This window comes from Apteryx rowi, unplaced genomic scaffold (genome assembly GCF_003343035.1).
Source record: "Apteryx rowi isolate R43461 unplaced genomic scaffold, aptRow1 scaffold_401, whole genome shotgun sequence".
Classification (NCBI taxonomy): domain Eukaryota; kingdom Metazoa; phylum Chordata; class Aves; order Apterygiformes; family Apterygidae; genus Apteryx; species Apteryx rowi.
The window spans coordinates 238,415-257,725 of record NW_020450542.1 but is presented as its reverse complement, the minus strand read 5'-3'; the positions used below and the strand labels follow the sequence as shown (position 1 = coordinate 257,725).

Sequence of the window (19,311 nt, the reverse complement as noted above, 5' to 3'; positions counted from 1 at the left end):
AAGGGTTTTAGGGAACAAGGCCTTTTCACTTGCTCTTTAAAGATAGCTGAAGGGTGTTGGGGCATTGTTGGTTATTCTTCCTCCTGACCAGCTCAACATGCCTCTTCCCTCATGAGGGACGCTTCAGTGGGAACATACCAATGATTCCTAGTTTACTCAACTGAAACAGGGTTTCACACTCTTATGGGTCTTATGGGTCACTTTTTTCTTTTTTTTCTTTTCCTCCTCTCTCTAGAAGCTGCTGGAAAACCAGAGTTGATGACTGACTGCAGTGAGGCCCGTGGATAGCAGCCTGACAAGGAGGCTATAGCTGCAGTTTCAGGTACTGGTATCTCCACTGGGGGAACCAGCTTACCCCTGCTAGGAGCTCTCTGGTGGTACTGAGGCTTTAAAAAAGATGTGAAGCTCAGCTTTATCAAGTGGCTGCAAAGAAGGAAGAGCAGATCTTGTTGTTTTTCCATCTGCTTCGCTTTGAAAGTGAGGGAGGTAGGTTTTTTTTCTTAAGTCTTTTGTGAGTGTGGGTTTCATGCAGGTTTCCTTTTTTTATTTTTCCTATGAACAGCTCTGGGGCAAAACTTTCTGTTCTCCATTCTGAGCGGGAATGTGCAACTGACACAAATTTTGACAGTTGTACTGACGTTTTTGGAGTTTTGAATAACAGCAGTGAATCTTTTTGGCTTTTTCTTTTTCCCCACCTGTTGAGCAATGCTCTGAGCGTGGAAGTAGAACTGTCTGTATTGAGATTTGGGAAAATGTGTTTGACATGAATTTGAAAGTTGGCTTGTTCCAATGACAGCTAGACACCCCTTCTTCTTTGGTTTTGATTGCTTTGTGAGTTTTGGAGTTTTGTTAGTGTCCTCTGAAGGATTTGTGCCTGTCATAGGCCTGTGGCCTCTCCAATCTGACAGAAATGCAAGAATTATAATAGGGACAATTTTGCAGAACTTAGCATGGCAAATGTAAATAGTACCATCTCAAATACAGAAAATAATAAATACTATTATGCTAGGAAAGAGTGAAGCACATAGAAGAAACAAACAATAAGGGGATGCTGAGTGGTATGAAGGTACATTGCTTTAAATTTGGAGGTAAATGTTAAGAAATATAGGAGAAAGATATGACCTAGATGCATCTGAATTATATCAATGAGGTATGCTTTAAAAGAACTTCAGGTTTTATACTTGTGCAAATATTATTAGAAAAAATCCTGCATTTTATTACAATACTACAAGGAAAAAGCAGTTTGGCTAAAACCTATGGACAATCCGAAATCTGAAAACAAGTTGAAGTGGATTTTTCAGATCTCGTATTTCATGTCTTTCCCTCTTGCTCTAGAGATATTACACAAAGCACTAAAAGTACACAAGAGTTAAATTACTACGTTCTCTGGTTGGATGGTTGTTAATCAGTTGCATGCCTAACTTAAACTTCTTTTTCTAATTGCTGTACTGAGATATCTCTCTTAGAGAAGTCAGTCCCTTTGTAGTTTGCTTTTGTCTACTTTTTTCCAGCAACTTTTTTTATTAACTTCCTAGATGGTAAAAAAGGTTATTCCTCTTCTTGAATCATCCCCCCCCCCTTTTTTTTTTTCTTAATGGAAAAATCAGTTTTGATTTGGGATGTGCATTTGAGACTTTGTGGTGAACAGTTTGAGTGAGSAGAGAGTGACCAAAATCTCCAGTGCTCCACTCACAGCAGGTGTGATGGGTAAGTAAATGCAAAAAGGCAAAACCTTCAGAGCTGATGTTTTGGTCGAGTGAGGTAGATGCATGGTTGGAAATGCAGGATGTTCCTGCCTGTTCCCTCAGCATTGTTTAGGGTCCTTTACATTTTAAAAAACTGTGACTTCAATGAGAAGGTGAATCAGGAGGTCTTGAGCAAAATATTCGTGTGGCTTCCTGTCTCACTGCTGATTTTGACAGAGGCATCACCATGCACTGTAAAATGAGTGGATTTGTTGGGGGGCGCTACCTAGATTCACTTGCTGTAGCTTCTTCCATCAGTATCATCCTGCCAGATGGAGTATGGACAGGAGTGAACCATGTTTATTTTTTTGCATTTCCAGTTGTATTTATTATTTTCAAATGAAGACATGTTAAAAATCTCAGCATCATTCAAAGCGGGTAGATATGGTTTGTGTAAACTAGTAGCTGGTGGAGTGTTGCTTCTGAAGATGGACTGAATTTGAATACAATGGTGATAATTTATGTTGCTTGCTGTCCCTAGCTTTTTCTGAGAACCAAAAAGTTAAACAACAACAGTTAGAAAAATGACTGGGAGTTTGTACACAAAAGGCTTCTTGAAATTTATGTTAGCTTAGTTGGCACTATATCTTTTTTCTTTAATCTAATTTGAGATTGGGTGTATAGAAGGATAAATTTCAGGGCTAAGAAAATACTCAGGATGTCCAGAAGGCAAACTGTTTTAAGAAAAACCACATGCACCAAGAGAATGTATATGCATTTCCGTCAAAAATATGACAAAATATCAACTTGGCTGAAGTTCTAAGAGAGATTTTGAGTACCTGGATTATGGAAAATCCCCAAAGGGAAAAGAACTGTTTAGAGTGCCTGAAGGGGAGGATAAATGTGGTTAAGAAGTTGAAGCACATGGAAGTGGGCTTGTAGTACTCAGTCTTGGTTTCTATCTGAGGTTTAGTAGACTGATGTGGAATRCTGTCATTTGAGTTGTTTGTCCTAGAAGGACTGTAACTGTGGATGCTCTTTTCTGATTTTGGCTTGATGATACAGAGGCTTCAGTGGCGATACTAAATGAAGGGGTTCTGGCTCCCAAGCTGCRGAGAGCAGGAGGAAAGTGTTGTATGGAGTTTCTGCAGCATGCTCAGAAAGGATCCTTCGTTTCTGAAAAAATGAAAGAAAGCAGTTGTATGCAGACAGCCAAGGAAGTAATGGGAACAAAGAGCTGGGAATCCCCAACTCCTTAGGGCTTAGTACTCTTTAAGCCAAAGCTTCTGCCAAAATTGTCTTAGTGTTGAACCAGGACTTTACTGGTCTGACAGTTGAAGGAACTTATAGGTCTTTCTCTTTTCCTATGTTTGTTTAAATGCCAGAAACTTTTGAATCCTCATTGAACGGGAGAGGGAGGGCTTTAGTGGTCTGACTTTGAAATAGAAAAGAAGAATACTTTCATTGCAGGCTGATATTAATAGGACTGCTACGTACTCTTTTTGCACCAAGATTCACCTCCATACTGTTCAGAGTGCTGTTTGTGGTCTTATGACTCCTTTCTGCAACCGTAGTCTTGCCAAGACTTATTTACCTCTAACRGCATTTTATGGAGGTCCTTGGGTCCTCATCTGAGAGCCAGCGATGAGATCAAGGCCTTGCTTTGTGTTTGYGTGAGTGCGCAGAGTACAGAATGTACCAAATGGTCGAATGACGAACAAAGCAAATAAAGGGTGAGTTTCTTAATGTAGAAGTTGAGCCTTTTGATGTTCTCTGGGTTGCTACCCTAAGAGTTTAAACGTCATGGTGCAGACCTTCAATTSTGACATTTACTTAAGTTATGGAATTAAAAGCACCAAATTAATTAACTTCCTTTTTGGTTTCTGAGCCTTGAGAATACAGTTTTGAAGTTTTCCTCACAGCTGTGAGGACTAAAATGGTTTTGGAGTTTTCACACAGCATGATGCTAGGAGTTGGGATGCTGCAAGTATAGTGAGATTTAAAAGGACGTGGTCAAAGCTGGCAATAGTGTTGTTATCAGATGGGAAGCTAGTGATAAAGTGACTGATAAGGACTAAAATTAATTCTGTTCAGGAATTTAATTAGGTCTGCAGAAGAAGTGATGCCCCTCTAGACAGAAGTAGACATTCTTTATAAACAGCCGTATGAAATTGGCACAAAAATTTTTTTTTGGTTTTGCATCGCAGTTTAAATGCTAATATTTAAGTCAGTAACAGTTTAGCAGTGAGCCACAACAGAAATGTAAAAACAAGGTCTCTGTGGATATGATCTAAGAGGATGCTAATTTGCTTGTTAATTAGGTTTGCAAAAGTTTCCTTTTCACAGTTCTGAGCAATGAGGATAAAGCAGTGAAGAATACTTAATTTAGGTTTTGAGTGGGTCATGAAGTAACCGGGGAGTAGCTCTTCAAGCTTTTTATTTTTATAGAGTTTAAAGGTACAACAGCAACACTTCTTACTTTTCTTCTTGCTTTTATTGTAGTAACTTTTGGAGACACAAATATTCTGTTTTCAATTTCATATTTGGAACATAACCATTTTTTAGTAGTATTGGATCAGGAGAAAAAAAGTGGGTTCCTTGCTGTCTGTTAGAAATCCTTTATAAGTTCACTGGTGGTGTCTGCATGATTACAGAGATAGGAATCTGGATATACTGTGTTAGTAGCTGGATCTTTTTTATTTTATTTATGTATTTTTCCCAGTTACTTGAGCAGTTTCTTAGTTGGTGTAAATTGGAATGCCCAGTGACCAATTAAACCACCTGAAGCTATAACCCATTTTTTATTTCAGTAATGCACATATATATATATGCTTCAAATATACACAATAGTCTGCTTTTTCTTTTTTTAATAAATGGAGGCAGAGGAAATGCATGCATTGCAAATAATGCACATGAAAAATTTTTCATTTAGCTACACATGTCTTTAAATTGTGCTTTTTTTTTTTTTTAAAGCAGATCTGAAAAGTGTTTCTTAAAATATAGTTGGTTTTTCCTCCAAGGTAGCTTAGATTTAGCATACAATATAGCAAGATGAGGGTTTAGCTTCCTCTGGCATGGGCAGAATAAATTTGAAAGCTGAAAGGTCTTCTCCCCTTTCTTTCCCATAACCTTTTCCATCATCGTTGAGAAAGGGGAGGAAAAATGAAGTTGAACGTGCAGACTGTTCATAAGGGCTATTTGTAACATTGGATTTCTGTAGGGACTAAGATTTCAAATGAAAACATGATAGCACGACACACAAAAATCAACTTATGGAAATTCTTTAAAAGAATAAAGTGATAACCATCCATCAAGGAGCACTGTTAATGTTGAATGCAGTTCAGATCTGTCTTGTTGCATTAAGCTGAGGACTGTAGCAGAGAAGCCAGAGAAGCGGACACCTTTAGAAGATTGCTTGTTGTCTGCCATTAGTAGTACTCCTCCTCTGAACACGAGCTTCAGGTAGCAAAGTGGAGAACTCSCTATGCCTCAAATGCTCGAGTCATTGCCAGTTGAAATAAGTTTCTTGATTTTTAGTTAACTTCTCTAGTAACTTTGTATGGAGCTAGTGGGAAATTAAGTAACCTGTGAAACTGTAAGATGAAAGGCAAAGTGTTCTGTCTCCAAAAAATGATAGTCTCTCTTGTTCTCCATATCTTGTAAGAGAGCAGATGTTACTTCCAGGCACTCTTTCTTGAAATATGGTGACTTTATAGCTATTCATATGAATGGTTGTACTAAGCTGCACAGATTTCTGCTAGAATTGAGGCTGGTTGTGTATATATGTGTGTGTATGTGTGTGTGTATATGTATGTGTGTATATATATATATATATATATAAAATATATCTTTCTATATAAATATATACATAATTTTTTTTTTTTTTACTTTCACTGCCTACCTCTGTAACCTTATCCTTAAATGTGAGGTTAAAGAAGTACTGTGAACTTCCTGCCACTTCCAAAAATGCATTTTAAAATAATTTTATGTATTAGCCCTTGTTCTAAAGCCTCACCAGTCATATTTTCTCATTTCTCATATTCTAAAGCTCATTTCTCTTTGTTGCTCTGGCAAAGGCTCTTGAATATCTAGGGGTATCGGGAGCATGCTGAAGAGTTTATTCTAGGAGGAGTAATGGGACAAGATTTGGCTTCAACAGAACTGCCAGTGTTGTCTTTGAATACTGATCTTTATTATGTGTTGGGAGGAAGGGGTTGTCTTAAATTTTAAGTTCCCCTATGACAGTTTCATAGCATCAGAGAAATTCTGGTTGGAAGGGACATCTAGACCAACTTCCTGCTTGAAGRAGGACACTTGCTAGGGTCTTTTGGCTGGGAATTTGAGATTAGCAGGCTTTACTTTTTACAGCATRTGGTAAGTGACAGTGGCAGGGGGAAGATTTTGGTTTGTTTTAAACAGCAAATGAAGGCTTGCAGATCTTCTGGGTGGACTGTAAAGGACTGACAGTTAGGCCAGATGATTGTTTTTCATACTCCTTTTTTTTTAATATATGATGATAGAGATAGTGAGCTGTTCTGTTATTTGCTGGGATTTGCAAGTACAGCATATTTTACTTTAACTGTTTCATTATTGGACTTTATAGCTGGTCTATTGCTTAGACTTCTGCTATGTTGYTGCTGTAGGACACTCACCTTCAAGTCGTGGGAATGAACAGTGGATGGCAGTGGCCATCAGGCCCTGGCCGTAGCTAATGGAAACCTGCTTGGGAAGTTAGCATGACATATGAAAGGTTCTTATCTCTGTTGAGGAGTAGGCTACTTCTATGAATTTAAGCAAATTAAATAAAGGCTGTAAGTGTCCTTTGACCCTTCTACTTTGCTCAGGGTGTATGTACAAGGGAATGTGCCTGTAGTTAATCAGTAGGGGGAAAAAAAGTGTAGCTATATCAGGAACAGTTCCAGTGAAATGTAGTGCAAGCTCAGAATAAAACAACAACCTGACTTGACCAAAAGTTTGGAATTACCCAGAAACAGAGAGAGAAGAATATTAGTCAGAAATCATACTTTCATTTCAAAGCATTCAAGTACATTTGAAAAAAAAATCTCCAAATAATACAGGTTTCTGTAAGAACTGAGTTGGTCAGGACTAATGATCAAACTTAATATTAAAAAATATATATATATATATTGTGTAGTAGGCGCACATAACATGCATATCTTGTTAATGTATGAGAACTCCTTACTTAAGCAGTTTTTAATATAATTGCTTCAGAAAGATAGAAGTCTTAATGAATGGAAAGTGGAGGCCTGATGAAGGTTTTTTTGTTTTTTTTTTTTCCCCACTGTTATTTTCCTCAATAATACATGTGCTACCATTTCCCACACAATTTACTTATACTGGGCAAGAGGGATTGGTCCACCGATATCTTCAACAGTTTCCTCAAACTGATTTGTCATGAAGACTTAGTCTTTTTCTTTAACCCTTAYGTTAATGAATATTTACATGGCCACAGTCAATTTGCCAGCTGACAAGTAAAATCTAGCACTGAAATGCAAAAACCAAATAGCTGAGGGAGTTTTCTGTTGATGTGTACCAACGATTAAGTATTTTTGTATGAATTGAACAAAAAAAGCCGTACAGGAAACAAGTCCTAAGGTCGTAGGATTTTCTTTTGATGTATTCATCAACTCACTAGAACTCCGAGTGGTGGTATAAAAGTAAGTTTATTATTCCCCTTCAGCTCATTCTTCAAATACTTTGGATAATAATCGCTTGTCCGTAGGGGAAGCTGCTGCCTAAGCAACTCGTATGCTCAACACACGAGGGCTTATAGCCCTGTTTTTAAAATACAGTTCATTGGAAGTATGGCAGTGTTCCTTGTGTGCAGTGAAAGAAGAATGCTTTTTCTTAGTTACGCCAAAGTCGGTCTCAGTAAAAGCAGCAGTTTCATTACATCAGTTTCTTCTGATTTATCCTTGCTGCTTTCTGCTTTTGATTTATGAACTGGCACTAAATGGTAAAGCTCATCTGTACGTGATTTTGTGTGTTGTTCTAATGCCCCTTCTTATTTGTCTCTGTTACAGACACAGTCTGGTTGTGTCCCCCTTCCTTCTTTTTTTGTTGCTGTGCTGAAATATTTTGATGTCAGTAAACTTCTCGCTCTTCTTCGTACAGTTGGTAATGAGTGTTCCTGAGATGAATTTCCCAAAGCCTTAAGAGAGTGTTTTAAAGTGGGTTGGAGGAAGAAGATGGTAAAATTTCATCATAGGCCAAGAAGCTAGTACTAAAAATGCAATACTGTCTCAAAACTTGTACTACTTAATAGTTTGTTCYTACCTTCTGCTGTTTGTTGAGCAAGGTCTTCATTGATCCATCTKGAAGAATAGCTAGCCGAGTCTAAACTAGAAGTTTTTCAATAAAAAGGAGGTGAAGGAGAGGAGGGGAGGAAGAGAAAGGGACCAAGAGCACAGAAATTTCGGACCAGGACCTGAAAAACATGTTTACTGGAGCACCATAATTAAAATGTCTGACATCTTTTAACTCTGTTTTTTTTTTCCCATTTAATTAAAAACAGCTTTCAAAGAATCTGGTACTTCAGTGGATCTTTGGTTGATTATAATAGTTTTTGATGGATAAGAAATAGCTATCCTTCCACTTGAGCAAGAACAAGTCACTGCATTAATTCCGATATCTTTTAGTGGAATGAGAGGCTTGCTGTTAGAAAGATGTCTATGATGAATGCCTCCAAATTAGGGGGAAATCTTATATCACTTAGTAATCTATTCCAGTGGCTAATTATCACTCTCATAAGAGAGTTTATTATTTCCAGACTGGGAGTGCATTTGCTTACCTTCCACTGGGTGTTGTAACACCGTTATCCACTAGGTTAAAGAGCCCGGTGCCGTACAGACAGGATCTGCATATAGAGATGACCCAGTCTCTTTTGAACTTGCTCTTGACCTTCAGTCAACCCATTTTGCCATGGGCTCATTGAGTGTCCGCTTAGTCTTAAAGTCCTCATGGAATTCATGCTTTATGCGGTCTGCCTGCCTCATGCCACTGCCACTCTGCTTGGTTCCTCGTGCGTGACGGTATGGTTGGCTGTACTAAAACGCATATTAGAACATATCAGAGGGTGCCTTGTTCGCGAAGACATCCGAATAAATGACAACTGACTGTTCACTGATTGAGTTTTCATCCCAGTGTGCTCATCCAAGCGAGTCACTGTAGTRGCTGAATTATTGGATTCTGTTAGTTTACTGGTTGTGTTAACTTATTGAGCTAGTGTACCTTTAATGTGATTAAAGCAAAGTTGCTGAGCTGAAGGTGTCACTTTAATGATAGTAAACAGGACATGCCAGCTTTGGTAGTAAATGAGTATATTAATTTTAGGAGACCACATTTTTCTTAAAAAKAACAATTTAAAATGTGGGTGAGATAGCAAATATAAGTGTCTTTAAGAAAGGTGTCTGTGAAATCTAAAATAATATAGCTTGTCTAAACATTCATATTGCAGTCACCCACAATTCAATCTCAAAGGCAGAAGTTTCATTAGCCTTTGCACAATAGGCAGTTTGAGTTGAAGTTTAGGCGCGACCAATTATTCTGGAATATGAGGTCCTTCCAGTACCAAAAAGTTTATTTTTTGGCCTTTGCTATGCTGGCTGACAAGCAGGGCAGGGAGGCAACGGAAGTGGCCAAAGGTGTCRGGAGCAAGTGGAGGCAAAGCAGTGCCATTTGTACTTTAGTAGTCCTTGGAAGACCACTTTTGTCTTGAGCCTTCAAGAGAAACTGAACTACTGGAGTTGCCGGCCTAAGCAAGCCATGTTGCCATCATCCTGCATGGGTTCTGCAATGCTTTTCCCTGCTCCCCCCTTTCAGTTTAGGAAGGAGTAGTAGTTGGTCATGCTTGCACTTAGATACAGCTTTTCCSTCCTCTTCTTCTTCAGCGGAGGAAGAAGTTTTGGGTTTAGGGGAGAGAGTATTTGTTTTTTCTCTCTGATGCTTTTTGCTCTTCAGTCATCCTGAGTTTTTATTCCTACTCCTGTTTTCTTTCTTCCTCTCACTGATGCATGGTGTTGTGCCTTTCTTACCCATCGCTTTTGGGCATGTCTTGCTGGATGCTAGAGGAGTTCTTCCTTGGGCTGTCCCCGCCGACTGATAGAGGAGGAGGTGCTCTCTGAAGGTCCATGCTACTTTATCAGCATTATTACGAGTTTCCCAGCTGCTTTGAAGTGGCATGCTGACTTGTCTGGACAGGCAGATGGAAGGAATGTGTCAGCCTGCCACAAGTAAGAGAATCGAGGTTAGTGACCAATCTTTGTTTCGCACTAAGTGTTTGTCTCCTCTCACTTGCAGGGTCTGTTCCTGCAAGTCTGGTGTTCATGCTGCTATGGCTCCTGGGAGTGCCTAAAGGAAACAAATRCATTATTTTGCTCTCCATTTCAGTTTGTTTTGATATTCTGCTCTTACAAGAAGTTCTGYTCTTGAGAGAGAGCAAGCGAGAGCATGCACGTGCACGCGTGTGTGCTGGTTTGCCAGAGCATTCATGTTTTTTTTTTTTTTTTTGTCATAATTTCAAGTGTACGCTACATTTCTGATCTGCCTTTTTTCAAAACGGGTTTGTGGATTTGCTAGAGATCCATTGCTGATGCAGTCTGCTGAGCTTCAGCCTTAAGTGCATTGGATTTATGCCAAAATATTGCTTGGAAAAAGATTGCTACAGAGCATTCCCTCGACATCCTCCCCCAAATAATTCAGAGCTGGGAATAAAACCACATATAGGAGTGTGGGGGGTGATACACTCAAACCTTGCTCATGCCCTTGGTTTTTTGATTTGTTTTGTTTTGAAAATATGGACACCTTCTTAGTTATCACTAAAAAACAAAGGGAAAGCATTAAATAGATATTTCCAGAATTGCTTGTGAAACTTTCAGTTGATCTATCCCTGTTGGAATTACACTGAGAGTCCAAACAGTACTGTTTTTCTAAGCTTAAAATCTTTTGCTGTTATTTTTCTTTCACCATATACATGGACAGATAATTTGGCATCAACATAATTGTTTCCGATTGAGAGAATCTGGATTGACTCCCTTTTGTCTGTAGGACTGGTGATCAGTAAGTTAAAGCAGTTTGGTTTTATGCAAAACACTTTAATCCTAATTTCGGCTTCTTTGTGTTTGCTCCTTAAATTATCTTGACCAGGGTGATGTAAGGATAAAAGGTTTTTGTTTGTTTCTTTTGCTGGACAGGGAAGTGACTGTTGAGACTTTGCAAGTTTAAAAATTGGTATGTTCGTGTTCCTGTCTGTGTTCTTTTAAGGCCAAATACAGTAAACTTTGGGATTTCCTAGAGTATATGACTGCTAAAGCAGTCAACAGCCTTTTAATGGTTTAAAAAAGAAAAACAATTATTTTCTATTGCTTTTTTGCTTTAACTTTTTTGGCCTCTTACTAAACTAAGCTTTAGGGATATAAAGCAGAAGTAATCAGATTTGAATGTGCGCATTTGAGCTTCCACTGGTTTAAGTAAATAGGTTTTCAAGAACTGTGTGTCCATGAGGCTGTCTCCTATAATGTGTATCTCCTTCCCATCTTCTCGATATATCTCCTTTTGCTTCTCTGCATCCCAACACATAACTTGCCTACTCGATCTGTCATTTTTCCAGACTGCTAATCATTGTTTTGCCTTTTTTTTTTCCTCCCTGATTGTTTCCTTTCTCTCTTCCCCCTTTGCAGAAAGGGATAATTTTAATTTACTTAGGAAGGTACTTGGGGCACAGAACGTTTTTCAATTATATTTGGAAAGTGTTATGACAAATTACCTGCCTGTTTTGTTTTTTTTGTTTGTTTGTTTTTTAAAAGCCTGATGGCTTAGGAAAGGTTTTTGTAGTGAATGTAAATTAGTTTTTTGTCTGATTCTTAATTTAAAAAAACCAAAACCCTTCAGATTTCAAGTATTGAGTAACTGCTAGTGGATGATTTGATTTACTGCGACTACCAAGTAGTAGCTCAGCAGCTGAGCCACACAGAGGGCTGGGTTCATCTCTCCTMACTTTGGATACCTAACTGTCCAAATTCAAGACAGATGTTTAGATGCCCCTATAGCCTTGGAAAGAAATAGCTGTCTTTATCACGGACCTGATTCCAGTTATCTTAGATGCTGGCTTCAAGATAATACTTTCAGAGAACTCTTTAACCTGAATTCATCAGCTGTAGAGCAATCCTAGATACCCCAAAAGTGAGTTGTTTAAGCTAATTATGTTTTAGATGTGTGCCCTTACGAAGTCGTATGTTTTTATGTAAACCATTTTCCTGTGGGTTAGGAAGTGGGTAGTACGTTTGGTAGCTTAGCTGTGAGCTTTCTGTCTTCTTTAGTTTTTAGCATTTAGGTACCTATCTTACAAGGAACATTCAAGACCTGGCACTGTTCCTAAATTTGTCGTCCTGAGGCACTTTGTGGATTTTCTTTTCCTTTCCCCCCCCCCCTTCTCCTTCCTTAGCTCCTCCCCCCCCCCAAAGGGGAACTGCCAGATTTCCTTGTCTTCTCCACCAACGTATCACACTATTGATAGCAGCAGTGTCTTARAATTGGGCTAGAGTTGCTTTACTCTTTCAACTGACAACATGGCTCGCTGGACCTCCTGCCTGCTGTCGAGCGCTGAAAGTGAGAAGCGCTCCCCATGTTTGCCAGAGAGCCTAGAGGAGAGGGAGGGGACTGCTGATGGATGAAGCTGGTGAGGGGCATTCAGCGCAGAGTGGGTCGTTAATCCAAATTCGGAGTTGTCCCAGAAGCATTTAAGAAAGATAAGTGGCTTATTTAATTCAGAGCTGAGGCATTAAGGATAAGCTATGCTCCTTTGTAGCATGTCACAAAAAGGGGCTTTAAGGATTGGATTGTTGCTGTCTGCAGCAATCCCTAATATGAAAAAAGGTTCAGTTTTAYGTGAGCTATTCCCTTTTGCCATGATTGCGAGTGAAATGCCAGTGCAACAAGGCTGCTGCTTCTGAAAYAGTAATTGGTCAAGACAGTCTGCCACAGTGTGGTGGCAGCAAGTGGCTGGCATGGCAGAGAGGTGGCAGGCTTTTTGCTACTAAATCCACGGCATGCAATTAGGAGGTGCTTCAGGAGGGAAGAGGATTCAAAGGCGGCTACCAGTTCTTGGTGAAATAATTTGGATATGCATGCTTGGCTTGAAACTGCAAGGTATTGGGTTAGAGGAGGAGCTACTGAACCACCCCTTGTGGATGACAGTCCCAATCTTTTCCAGTTCCTGTGCTGTGGTTCGAGGCCAGGTGTACAAGTACAAGAACATTGTGGAGAGCTCCCATGACCGGGAATGAGCCCTTTTTGTTATAAGTAGTGCAGCGAGCAATTACTGAGAGTAGGGTGGAGGGAGAGGGAAGAAAGCGTTTCTCCGAGGACTAGTTGAAGCAAAATAAGGGCAGATCAGCCAAACATATTTTCATAATACGCCACTGTGATTCACCTCGAGCAGACACTTTTAAGTCGACACATATTTTGGAACAGCTGGTAATGAAAGATGTACAGTCATTGCTTTGTGGTTTGACAGCCTTGAATTTAAAGAGRCCGTAGCTTAGCTTCCATTTATGCTTACTCAGTAATCAAGTTGAAGGAGTGGGAAAATGGAGTTGGTTTGGCTGGGAACTGGGTGTCCTCTATAGTCAACGTGGTCTTTGTGCTGCGGGTATTATATATTCTGTCTGCTTACTCAGAAGCTGACAGTCTGGAGAGGCTTGTGGGGAATATAGTTTTTTTTTCCTCTCTTTCTTCTTAAATTCATCTGTGCTTCTACTGGAATACAAATCCTGGTATTTCTGCTCCTCTTCAGGGAGAGCTGCTGATTGCTAAGATTGCTACTGGTTGCAGTCCTTGCTGAGCATGTGGTGCTGTTGGAAGTTGCAAGGAGGAGCAAATCAGCAAAGGATCGTGTTTTCTTTGCACAATCAATGTGTTTTGCAATATTCTGGACACTCGCTACAAAATAACGGCAGGGCACRCAATGACCAAGGTGGCCAACTAGATGTCGTTGTCGTGGGTTTTTCTTTTTCTGGAGTGCCATGGGGTCTCTGAGTTTTGTCTGGATGGCTTCCAGGGTTTGGCAGCAGTGACATCTGCTTTCACGACCAAAGAAATTCAAGAATATTGCTGCATCATGTCTTTGCTGACTCTGCAATGCAGCAGCAGTGGGCTGCGAGCCCAAATCACAGTGGGAAGACAAAGCTTCTGACCCAGAGGTAAGAAGAACCAAATGGACCAGACTTACAGCAGAAAAGAGCTAATCACAGAGAAATGCAGGTTTCAGATGAGCAGATAAAAGTTTTGTTCTTTTGGTCCAAGCCCTTAATGAGAGGACTATAATTAGGCTAGAATTATCTTTATTGATTCAGTGCTGGCAAGCTGAAAGTCAACTGCCTTTTAATCAGCATGCTGTATATTCGCGGTCTTTCACGCTCGAGTCGAACCTCCCTTTCACTCTTTGTGCAATGCCACAACATACAGCTCTGTACAATACAAAACCATTCAGGAAAACCTCTTTCCTGCTCACTCTTCATTGATGTGTGATTCCTGTTACACTGATTTACCTTCATTTCTCTCACACGAATATTTTGCCAGCTCTGCTGTAAGTATCTGCAAAATATCCAATTATAAAATTACAATTGTGCTAGGGTTTGGGTGTTTTGGTAGTTTATGGTTCCAGTCAAAATGCCTTGATAGCCACAGAATTCACTATCTTCTGCCTCAACAGGAGAAGTAATTTTTCTTGCAACTTGGCTGCAGATGCAGCTTTCTGCAACGTTAACATGGCTTCCAAGAGCAGGGCTGCAAAAGGCAGGTAGAAAGTTCTTGTGGCTTGGCACTGGCATTAGGATGTGCTTCTTCCTAGGGGTAAGAAGGTGTTTTTAGTAAGGGTTAACGTTTTGGATTAGAATTTAACGTCCATAGGTTGCAGTAAGCTGCAAGGTAATGTCTGAAACTACAGAGGGCCCTGCCTTTATTAGGATTTAACATGTGATAATCCGTGCATTAGCTGCTGTGTACTGAAAGGACTTTTTTTTTGTTGCTTATTTGTTTTCCTAATGAGGAGAAGGGCAGACATTGTATAACTTCTCAGGCAGCAGAGATTATGCAACTGATCCTGTTATTGTGGAGCCGAGGTCCTTCGTAGTCCCTGGGCACCAGCTGCTTGTGTTCGGGTTGCTGCCTTTTTTTTTTCCTTCTTTTTTCTCTTTCTTTTTTTCTCTTGCGAAGAAATTCTTTTCTTTCCTGTGTTGTTTCCTTCCCTCTCCAATGTCAGAGAGACAGTTTGGCTCATGTGAATTTAATCCTCAATTCAGTATACTGCCAGACAAAACTGTTCTTTTGTATCATGCAAAGAATAAAATAGAAAGATAAATTAATATTTTCATGACATCCACAATTGCTCGATACTTTGTAGGTATATAAGAAAAGGCATTTGCCTGGATCTAAATGAAATGTAATTGGAAATGGTCTTTGCCTAAGCTCAGAAGCTAAACTCAGCTAAGCTCAGAATTTATGAATTCATGTTTTTATGATATTAGAATAAAGTAAATAGCTGGGTTTTTTTTTTTCTTCCTGCAAAGGGTTGGCCTGAGAGAGATTTTAAGTCCCTTTCCCCCCTCCTCAGTTGGAATCACCAAATTAAAATACACTACGYTTGTGTATAAGATGAAATAATTGTAAATCTCATGTTCTTATGGCCAAGTGATTGAACTACAGTGTAATAAAGGCAGTCAAAGTATTGTAAAAATACTGTAAATATTAGCATATTCACACTTGATTTTTCAGTTTTATGCCATGCTATTTCCATTTCAGGTTATGTGGCTTCCTGTGAGCTTTTTACGTGAATACAGATGGGCCCTTTTGGTCTGCGATAAGCATTCTGCAATCTGCCTGTACAGTACTGGAAGATAGGACAAGAGGCCCTTTTAACACTGTAATGTTGTTCTTTGCTTGCAGATGAGTTCGGTATACCATATGCAGCCCAACAGATTAAAAATAGTAGTTGGCCTGATACCACATTATTTGTTGTATTTCTAATATTTCCACATAAAAATATGATTTGTATTAGTTGTAAATAGGCTATACTGCGTAGTGTCCTCTATCAGGAAATAATTCAGGGATAAGGGTTTAAAGCTAGTATCATGGAATTTGTAAGTCTTATGTCAAACAAGTTGTAGGGAACACAGGCGTTTTCTTGCTGACAAGAAAATCTTGTGGATAAGGTATTTGGGTAGATGGCAACTTGTCTTAGGATATGTAAAAATGCTGTCATTTTTCAAGAAACTATGGGCCTTTTGGCCTGAGCCTTTTTGGGACGCCCCCCCCCGCCCCTTCAGAGAAAGTGGCTGTGCCTCACTATATGCTTTAGAGATGCTATGCATGCAAAAGACTTTCTCCTCCTCTTTTAGACCTGGAAGACTGGGTACATAATCTATATACACTTCACTGCTGTCTTGTACTACTAACGCCCAAATTTCTCATGGCAAGAACATTCCTTTCTGGTTTCTGTACTGGGTGGCTCATGTATAGCCTCCCTCATCTCAGTTTGTTCTGTCCGTTTTTGATGGCCATCTCAATCAGTGAATTGGCATCTACACTTGCGCTCCTCACACTACAAATGCGGTCGTATTTCATCCAACCTCCTGATATTAGGAAAAGCAAAGGAAATAATTGATGAGGAGGGAAGGATTGCAAAGGTTTTCTGAAAAAACAACTAGACATTGTTTTCCTTAACATCTGTTTCTTCTTCATGGCTAACTCTGCCTCCATGGTGGGGGGATGCCCGGGTCTAATGTGGAGTTCCCAAAAGTAATGCTTATGTTAGGCCCATAATTTCATCGAAAATTTCAAATTCACTCTTTAAATCTTTGAGGTCCAGGTGTTCTGTAGTCCTAATTCCAGAGTTGTTCTCAGTGACCTCAAAATTTCGTAAAGCTAAATTTCTATGGCTTTGGGGATTTCTTCTTCCTGTAGGTCAAGGGAGGAACTGTAGGAAGTGTCATCTTTGGCTATGAAAACGGGCTTTTGTTTATCACAGTAGCAGAAGGAATTTGGAAAAGGAGTCTGTAACTTATAGCCAGGATAGATCAGAGAAGACTTGCTGCAGAACATTTTGTATGGAAAATGTCGTGTTTTGATGCTGTACAAAGCATGTTTGTGGCAGTTTTCTTTATGCATTATTGCCAGGTACCATAATAAACACCTGAAGGAGAGTGAACTAGAAGTCAGTACAGGTATTTTAATTTGGACTTGAGAAGGATAACAGATGTTTGTTTAAATAAAAATCTGTTACTTCAGGAATTAGCCCAAGAACTTAATTGAATTCCAAAATAATAGTTATTCTGTAAAAACTTAAAGTTGAATGATTCATAAGGAATCTGTCTTTCTCATCTCCTGCAGGAAAAAGAAGATTATTTGAATCAGTGTGTTCCTGGAGCGTTTATTGTTTGCCTTCGCATCTCTGCTTTGTGCATGTGATTCTTGAAATTTGCTCACAAAGCGTTAAGGGACAGGATCCTCTAGAAGGATTTAACAGCTTTTTAGCAGTTTTGATGCATGCAGCTAAGCATGCATAATTACAGGAGCATGGAGGTGGCATATTTCCGGAAGTCCACTACGGATCAGTAACTTACAGGCTCTTTTCCTATTACTGAGTTTCAAAATAGTCAGCAGTTGAGCCATAAATCTTAGGACTTGAGCAATTTAGGAGGAAGTTGTTTCTTGGCTACTTCAGAGAATGTTCTATTTTTTTTTCCCCCCTCTCTCTTTAAATCTGGTGATTTCTTTTCTAAAGTGCAGTTGTCTAAATCTCCCCTTTACTTTTTGACTATTAGCTTCATCAATTTCTTGAAAAAAAATTTTGGTAGTAAACTCTGTTTTGAAAATAAATTGAAACCAACTGTAGCTAGCCAAAGAAACTGGGAGAGGGGAAACGGAGCTGACGTCAGAACTGTTGTCGTAAGACGCTTCAGAATGGGAGACTGTCAGAATTATCCCTATGCACTGGCTGTGCACTGTTGAATTTTATTATTGGAGATATTTTCTGTTGAAGGCAGTGGAAAATGGTAATTTTGCATGTACTTCTAATGAGTGACAAGCAGCTAAGGGTTAATACCATTCTATAGTGGTATTCAGAACACACTGGAAATCAGCAAGCAGCTTATTCCAAGTTTGATAATGTTCTTTAAGAATTTATTGATCAGTTTGTAATTTCTCCGCTATTACCTAATACATAACTAGCTTTACTAAGGACATATCAATGAAGTTCTTCGTAGAAGGGAGTGCACTAATGTGCCCATTGTACTTTCACTCTTGTAAGAGTAAATTCCATTTGTATTTGCCAGGTAAGGAGAGATATGAGAAGAATTTTAATCAAAATGGTAGTTGATCACACTGTTGAAGGGCTGTTTACATTTCAAATTTTGATCAGAAATAAAATCAAGGTGTTTTTGCCAAGATGGCAAAATATTATCGCTTAAATTAACCTCTTTAAAGAAACCGGTATAAACTCAAGAGCTTCCGACAAGCTTGGACTGCAATACAAAATTCTGTGGTGTTTGGAAGTTGAAAAACATACAGGTCTAATACCTTGGTAAAGCTTTCCAAAAGATCTGAAGGTGGAGTGCCTATAAACTAAGAAGGTGGTGACATAAATAAGCTTAATAACTTCTCTTGTATAGTGTTCCCTGATTCCGTAATGGCTTTCTTGAGCTCTGTTTAAATAAATCCCAGTTTGTACATGTAATTATTCTGGTATCCGGCACTTCCTGTAGCATTCAGCAGTGCTCATGGTTTCTTCCTAGGGAGCCTAAGGACTTCTGATTGGGTTGTGAAAAGCCTAATTCCTTGAAAATAACATCACCCAAACTTGATTTTGTTTCACCTACAATTAATGACATGGGCAGCAAGCCAAATGTGAGGTTTCTTTTATAGAATTTGTGGGAATCTGCAGTCATCAAATCATGATTAGCTAGTGTCTGAAATGGTGTTAATAACTGCCGATCAAGCCAGAAACACAGCTCTCATTCTGCTGGAGTTATTGTAGGGACTGTTTTGTTTCAAAAATAAATGAGAAAAAAAAAAAGAAAGTTTGAATAGTGTTAACACTGTTTGTTTCTACCTGGCCAATTTTAAACTTTCTTTTTACTTCACCTTGACATTTATTTCCAGGCAGTAGAATGGTTATGAAATTTTAAGGTATTAGGATTTTTTTTTTTTTTTCCAGTTATAGATTGTTTTTTTTCTTGTGCTTTAGTCTTGGCACAAGCCGTTTTAGTCAGGATCGTGGACTTTGCAATTTGCTGTGTGATATTTCTAGTGCGGAATTTTTGAGCAGATTTACCTTTGCAGTAGGAAAAATAATTGTGACTGACGTGGGTTCCATTTATTGGAAGAGTTGCTATAGGACTTTTTTTTTTGATTTGGTAAATACTTCAGAGAGAAAGTATAGACAGAAAATGTGGAACAAGAAAGTTGAGGGCTCACAGACAAAGGAAGAAGAGATTCTGCAAAATACATGCAGAGGAAGTTGAGTAAGATTATGTTAAGGGGAAGGAAGGATGAAGCTGTATCATCAAGTAGCTGCTATATTCCACTTCTGAAGATTTGGCTCCTCTCCCTC

At 39.1% G+C, this 19,311-nt stretch overlaps 1 protein-coding gene across 10 annotated transcripts in view; it reads left to right on the top strand.

Moving 5' to 3' along the window:
* Positions 1–243: 243 nt before the first annotated feature.
* WDFY3 (WD repeat and FYVE domain containing 3) overlaps positions 244–19,311 on the top strand; it is a 192,727-nt gene continuing 173,659 nt past the window's right edge. For 9 of the 10 annotated variants that reach the window (XR_003255114.1, XM_026075320.1, XM_026075319.1 and 6 more), the window contains exon 1: positions 248–486. The gene's annotated coding sequence lies outside the window, so the exon portion shown is untranslated. Of the gene's footprint in view, positions 487–19,311 lie in introns of all 10 variants that reach the window. The other variant, XM_026075316.1, reaches the window with a different exon arrangement.